Source organism: Mandrillus leucophaeus, unplaced genomic scaffold (genome assembly GCF_000951045.1).
Source record: "Mandrillus leucophaeus isolate KB7577 unplaced genomic scaffold, Mleu.le_1.0 Scaffold695, whole genome shotgun sequence".
NCBI classification, from domain to species: Eukaryota; Metazoa; Chordata; class Mammalia; order Primates; family Cercopithecidae; genus Mandrillus; species Mandrillus leucophaeus.
In genome coordinates this window covers 1,324,443-1,331,990 of record NW_012107530.1, presented here as the reverse complement: position 1 = coordinate 1,331,990, position 7,548 = coordinate 1,324,443, and the positions used below count along the sequence as shown (strand labels likewise).

The following is a 7,548-nucleotide window of genomic DNA, read 5'->3' as shown; positions in this document are numbered from 1 at the left end:
AACTCTATTGCTAATGAGTTCTTTCTTTCTCTCTGACATTCACTCCGCATATATGATTGAGTCACTCCTGTATGTCAGTCATTTATTCAGGGGCTGAAGATATAGCAGAAGAAAATGAACAGGACCCTTGTTTTGGTGTATGTTACATTCTAGCGGACAGAAAGACAATACACATCAAACAAAGAAATACTTTAATTGTAGGTAGTAGTAAGTTCTGTTATGACAATACAGGAAGGTATTTGGATAAGAGAAAGAGCTGTTTTAGATATTATGATTGGTGGAGATTCTTTTAAGAAAGTCATCTTTGGGTTAAGTACTAAATGATATGAAAGACTTAAGCACGTACATATCTGGTGTAAACATATGCTTAGCATCGTTTAGAAGCAGCAAGGCCAGTGTGTGCAGAATACAATGAGAAAGGAGTGTAGCAGAAGATAAAAAATTCAATGGGAGCAGATCAGGTAGAGACTTCTAGACTCTGACAAGAAGTTTTAGATCAACTTCTCAGCCTTCTAAAAAATAATTGGAGGATTTTAAGCCGAGAAGTGACATTTGATTTCTCCCGTGAACAGTTTACTTTAGTGCCATGTGGCAAATAGGTTGTGAGGAGAAAGTGAAGCAGAAAGACCAATTAGGAGGTTGTTTTTGGAAATATCAAGTGATCCTCACAAACTATTTTAAATTGAAGTCACAGGAGCTTCTTATGTATTCAGCTCACTGAATGATCCATTATGTACTCATTGTTTTCTATAAACCAGATATATAAATGTTAGTATATTGCAAGGTATTCTAATAGGGTTAACTGAAGCTAATCCTAAATTGAACATTGTTTTTGTTTTTATTGTTATTGTTGTAAGACGTTTGGCCTAATTTTCCTTTTGTTGACAGATAAATGTCTTTGTGGCAGAGAACAAATATACAAATGTTTAATTTTTAGCTCAATCACCTTTGCCAGAGATCTTGGACATATCTCTTAGCCACTTTGAGTCACAGTCTCTTTACCCAAGAATGAGTGTGGTCAGTATAGGTTTACCTGGTTCTGAAATTATATCAATGTTTTGATCGTAGAAGTAATTAGACCATGACCTCAATTAGCTTTGTCATTTATGATTCAGAAGGAAAAATGAGTTGACTCTGAAGCCAGTGACCTAAATATTGGCTGTACATTTGTAATGGCTTCGAATAATAGTTTCATTTATTTTATTGCACTTACCACTGTCTAAAATTATCCAGTTCATTTTTATTCCTCCCATTATAATGAATGTTTCATAAGAGCAAGAACATTGTCCATTTTTTCACACCCGTATGTTTAGCCTATAAAAGAGTACTCATAATATATTAGATGTTCAATTAATACATGTTGAATGGATGAATGAATGATTTGCTACCTTGGTGGGAATTCCTATGCATTGAGGAAGTAACAGATATTTCAAAAATCTCAAAAAGTCCTTGGAGGAGCTATATCTGGACTACAGTGAAGTATAGACACCCCGCCTTTCTTAGAATATCTCTTAGTCTCCTTATCTATATAAATGCTGTGGGTGGGTGTTGGAGGAAGCTGGAGTATAACTTTCAAAAGACTATGGGCTGTGAAAGAACATAAAAGGGGTTAAATATTGGTTCTATCACAAAATCAGCTATGGATACTGACAAGTAGCAACATCATTAGAGTTATAATTTCCTCATTTGTAAATTGGAAGTATCCTGTCATATGGTCTTTGTAGAGAATGACTTTCAAAATGATCTAGCATAAATTAAACAAAGGTATGTCTCTTTTTTTCCTTAATCTTTTTCTGGGGATAACCTACATCAATCTAGTCCAGGTATAAACAATTTTTTCATGGGAATGTACAGAAAAAACCTAATATGTGGGTAGTGGTAACACAGAAGTTAAAATGGACAAAGAGACTGCTTAGTGAATTATCCTTTGACCAATGGCAAAGTATTTCTCGATTAAATATCTCAGGTCTCATTACCAAGTATTCACTTTTCCTCCACCTGGGGTTGCTGTGCTCAGAGTCCTTGTTACTCCAGAACCTGCCAAGACAACACCAAATTGTTATGGGAATTTGATCAAAGATTTGGATATTTTGGGGAAAAAAGTTTTCATTTACTCCACACGTAAAAAAGGTGAGAGCAGCAAGAGTGGCCAAAAGTCATGCTGACTACTTCTCCTCAATTCTTAACATATTAATATTACCTGTTTCCTAGTATAGATGACTGTAACTCCAAAACTACCTCACTCCACTTTTGTACCTTCCTAGGAATATTATTGGGGATCAAATATTATATGGCTAATAATAAACACTGGGGAAAAAAATTCAATTGTATGTTTTGAAAGAAAGAGCAGTGATAAAAAATAAGGTAAAATATATACCTGGAAGGATACTCAGATACACATTTGAAAAGAAACAAACTCAGAAGAACTAAGGTTAGTGTGATATTGAAGACTTTCTGTTGTTGTTGTGAGATTTTAACTTCCAGAAAAAGTGACATAATCTGTGTTGATTCTGTAAAGTTGACTTCATCAGTCTTTGTCGTAACTCTCCCCTATTCTCATGGCCTAAGATTGCTCTCTTCATCTGGCAAACTAACTCATATTTCCAAAATGAGCTCAATGGCCATAGTGCTATGTTCTGAATGCTTGTGTATCCACAAAATTCATATGTTGAAACCTAATACTCAATGTATTTGGAGATGGGGCCTTTAGGAGGTGGTTAGATCATGAGGATGAGGCCCTCATGAACAGGATCAGTCCCTTTATAAAAAAGACTTGAGGGTTGGAAAAATAGTAAACAAAGAAAGATGACTAAATAGAACCCTCTAGCAATCTTCTCCCAGCAGAAATATCAAATGGAATAACTATGCATGCAGGAAAGCACCTTCACAAGAACTGAAAAATCAGGTGAGAGATCACAGTAATTTGTTTTAGCATAATAACAAGAACAGATGAATTGAAGAGTGTGTAAAGAATAGTCTTGCATTATCTACATGACTCCTACCCCAATCCCAAGCAGTGCAGCATGGGTAGAGAATTTGTGTGCTTGAGGGAAGGAGAGCAAAGTGAGTGTGGGACTCTGCTTTGAAACTCAGTGATGTTCCATGACAGCGGAACACAGCACTGGGCAGAATTCCATGAGTGCCCGTGGTGAGAGTACTTAGACCAGCCATGAACCAGAGGGAAATACACTGCCCTGTCAAGAGAAACCTGTCTTCGGCTGCTTCACCATCAGCTAACTAAAGTGGCCTTGGACCCTGAATAAATTTCTGTGGCAACCAGGTTGTTGCAAGTGCAGTCCTTGGGTGAGCACCGGCGCTGTGCTAATCTTGGAGGCTGTGAGCTTGGGAAGCAACCCTTCCCGAGCTGCAGCTACAGCAGCCACAGGAGTGCCTACATCACCCCTCCCCCAAATCCAGGCAGTGTAACATAGAGAGAGACTCATTTTTGCTTCGTGGAAGTAGAGGGAAGATTACAGGGGACACTGTCTTACAACTCAGTGCCAACCGCACCACAGGGAAACAGAGCACCCAAAATACCATAGCCCATTGTATCAGCCCACTACAAGACAGATTGACTGTTTTTCTGCGTCTTACCAAAGTCCACCAGGGGTGGGTATCTAGGAGTCTGCAAGTCACAGTGTTCCTGGGCTTAGGACGCCCTCTAGGGCTGAAATGGATTCAGTGACCACAGGCTTAGGAACCTCAACAGTCAATCTCCTTAGAATTATTAGAAAGCCTTCTAAAGAATAATGGGTATAACCATGGGGAGACTACAAAGAATAGAATAAATACAAATTATCCAATGTCCAGACATTGATGAACATCTACAAGCATCAAGAACATTCGAAAAAATATTACTTTACCAAAAGTACTAAATAAAACACCAGTGACTAACCTGGATTGCCAGAGATCTGTGACCTCTCAGACAAGTTATTCAAAATAGCTGTTTTTACCAAAAACAGATATGTAGATCAGTGAAACAGAACAGGAGCTTCAGAAATAATGCCACACATGCAACCATCTGACCTTTGACAAACCTGACAAAAACAAGAAATGGGGAAAGGATTCCCTATTTAATAAATGGTGCTGGGAACACTGGCTAGCCATATGCAGAACACTGAAACTGCACCCCTTCCTTACACCTTACACAAAACTTAACACAAGATGGGTTAAAGACTTAAACGTTAAGACCTAAAACCATAAAAACCCTAGAAGAAAACCTAGGCAATACCATCAGGACATAGGCATGGGCAAAGACTTCATGACTAAAACACCAAAGGCAATAGCAACAAAAGCAAATATTGACAAATGGAATCTAATTAAACTAAAGAGCTTCTGCACAGCAAAAGAAACTACCATCAGAGTGAACAGGTAACCTACAGAATGGGAGAAAAATTTTGCAATCTATCCATCTGACAAAGGGCTAATGTCCAGAATTTACAAAGAACTTAAACAATTTTACAAGAAAAAAACAAACAACCCCATCAAAAAAATGTGCAAAGGATATGAAGAGACACTTCTCAAAAGACATTTATGTGGCCAACAAACATGAAAAAAAGCTCATCATCACTGGTCATTAGAGAAATGCAAATCAAAACCACAATGTGATACCATCTCACACCAGTTAGAATGGCGATCATTAAAAAGTCACGAAACAACAGATGCTGGAGAGGATGTGCAGAAACAGGAACACTTTTACACTGTTTTTGGGAGTGTAAATTAGTTCAACCATTGTTGAAGACACTGTGGTGATTCCTCAAGGATCTAGAATCAGAAATACCATTTGACCGAGCAATCCCATTACTGAGTATATACCCAAAGGATTATAAATCATTCTGCTATAAAGACACATGCACATGTATGTTTATTGCAGCACTCTTCACAATAGCAAAGACTTGGAACCAACCCAAATGCCCGTCTATGATAGCTAGATAAAGAAAATTGTGGCACAACACCATGCAGCCATAAAACCGGATGGGTTCATGTCCTTTGCAGAGACATGGATGAAGCTGGAAACTACCATTTTCAGCAAACTAACACAAGAACAGAAAACCAAACACTACATGTTCTCACACGTAAGTGGGAGTTGAACAATGAGAACACATGGACACAGGGAGAGGGACATCACATACTGAGAACTGTTGGGGGAAGGGGGCTAGGGGAGGGATATCATTAGGAGAAATACCTGACGTTGATGACAGGTTGATGGGTACAGCAAATCACCATGGCACATGTATACCTATGTAATAAACCTGCACGTTCTGCATATGTATACCAGAACTTAAAGTGTAATTTTTTTAAAATATTGCTGTTTTGAGGAAACCCACTGAACTTCAAGAAAACACAGAGAATAAATTTCAAAGTTTATTAGATAAATTTAACAGAGTTTAAATAATTTTAAAAAATCAAACAGAAATCCTGGAGCTGAAAAATACAAGTGACAAATGAAAATTCCATCAGAATGTCTCAACAGCATAATTGATCAAAAAAGATAAAAGAATTAGTGAGCTCAGAGACTGACCCATTCTTCTTCAGAAGGCTTTCTAATAATTCAAAGGGGATTGACCACTGAATTCCCTAAGTCTATGGTCACTGCAGCCATTTCAGCACTCGAGGGTGTCCTAAGTCCAGGTACGCTGTGTGACTGGCAGACTCCTAGATAGTCAGCCCTGACGGACTTTGGGAAGACACAGAAAAATTGCCTGTGTTCCCAGGCAATCTGTCTTGTAGTGGCCTGATACAATGGGCTTTGGTATTCTCCATGGTGCTCTGTCTTCCTGTGGTGGGTTTGGCACCATGTTGCAAGACAATGCCCCCTGTAATTGTCCCTCTATGTCTCCTAAGTAAAAATGAGTCTTTCTCTACTTTATACTGCCTGAAGTTGGGGGAAGGGTAATGTAGGCACTCCTGTGGCTGCTGTAGCTGAGGCTCAGTGTGGGTCACATCCCAAGCCCACAGCCTCCAAGACAAGCACAGCACCAGTGCTCACCTAAGGACTGCACTTGCAACAACCTGGCTAGCACTGAAATTTATTCAGGGTCCAAGGCTACTTTAGTTAGCTGATAGTGAAGAAGGCCAAGACTTAGGTTTCTCTTGACAGGACAGTGTATTTCTGTCTCGTTCATAGCTGGTCTAAATACTCTCACCATGAGCACTCATGGAATTCTGCCCAGTGCTGTGTTCCACTGTCATAGAACGTCAATGAGTTTCAAAGACTTGAAAATATACATTCAGAGAGAGAGAGAGAGAGACAGAGACAGAGACAGAGAGAGTAAAGTACTCTTACAAGATCTATAAAATAGGCTAAAAAGGAAAATCTATGTATCATTGGCATTAAAGAGGGAGTAGACAGAGATGAGGATAGAAAGTTTATTCAAAGAATAATAACCTAAAGAAAGATAGGAATATCCCAGTACAAGAAAGTCAAAGAACACCAAGCAGATTCAATCCAAATAAAATTACTCCAAGGCGTATGATAATCATACTCTCAAAGTTCAAGGACAAAGAGGATCCTAAAAGAAGTAAGTCACATAAAAAGGAGCTCTGATACGGCTGACAACAGACTTCTCTGCAGAAAGTTTACAGGGCAGAAGGGAGTGGGGTGACATATTTAAAATACTGAATAAGAAAGAAAACCTTTCAACTGAGAATACTGTCCCTAGAAAGTTATCCTTTAAATATAAAAAGGAAATACTTTCCTAGACAAACAAATGTTAAAGGAATTCATTACCACAGACATGTGTTACAAGAAATTTTAAAAGGACTTTGTTAACCTGAAAAAAAGAATGTCAAGCTGTAAAAAGAGGTTATAAAAGGCAAAAAACTGACTGGTGAAAGTAAGTACATAGACGTATTCAGAATACTCAGCGTAATGGTGGTATATAAACCACTCATATCTTTATTAGGAAGACCAAAAGATAAATCTATAGAAACAATAACAATTTGTTAAGAAATAATTAATACAAAAAGATATAAATTGAGAGAACAAAAAGTAAGGAAGTGCAGTTAAAATTGAGTTTTCTTTTAGATTTTTCTTTGTTTCTTTTATTGTGATCAAAGTTAAGGTGCCAATAATTTAAAATAAATTGTTATAACTGTAAGATGTTCTTTGTAAGTCTCAGGGTAACTACTATGCAAAAAAAAAAAAAGAAAAAAAAAGAAAAGAAAAAAGAGAATAGATACACTAAAAATAAAAAGCAATAAATTAAAACATATCACCAGAGAAAATTAGTAAGATAGTAAGAAGGAGAGGACTTACAAAACAACTAGAAAGCAGGAAGCAAAATGACAGTAGTAAGTCTTTACATATCAATAATAACATTGGATATAAATGGATTACTTTATCCAACTAAAAGACATAGAGCAGCTGGACGCATTTTTTCAAAAAGACACAATTACACGGGGCGCGGTGGCTCAAGCCTGTAATCCCAGCACTTTGGGACCCCAGACGGGCGGATCACAAGGTCAGGACATCGAGACCATCCTGGCTAACACGGTGAAACCCCGTCTCTACTAAAAAAAAAAATACAAAAAAATACTAGCCGGGCA

At 37.8% G+C, this 7,548-nt stretch overlaps 1 pseudogene; it reads right to left on the bottom strand.

Moving 5' to 3' along the window:
- Positions 1-1,972: 1,972 nt before the first annotated feature.
- LOC105527875 overlaps positions 1,973-7,548 on the bottom strand; it is a 50,354-nt pseudogene continuing 44,778 nt past the window's right edge.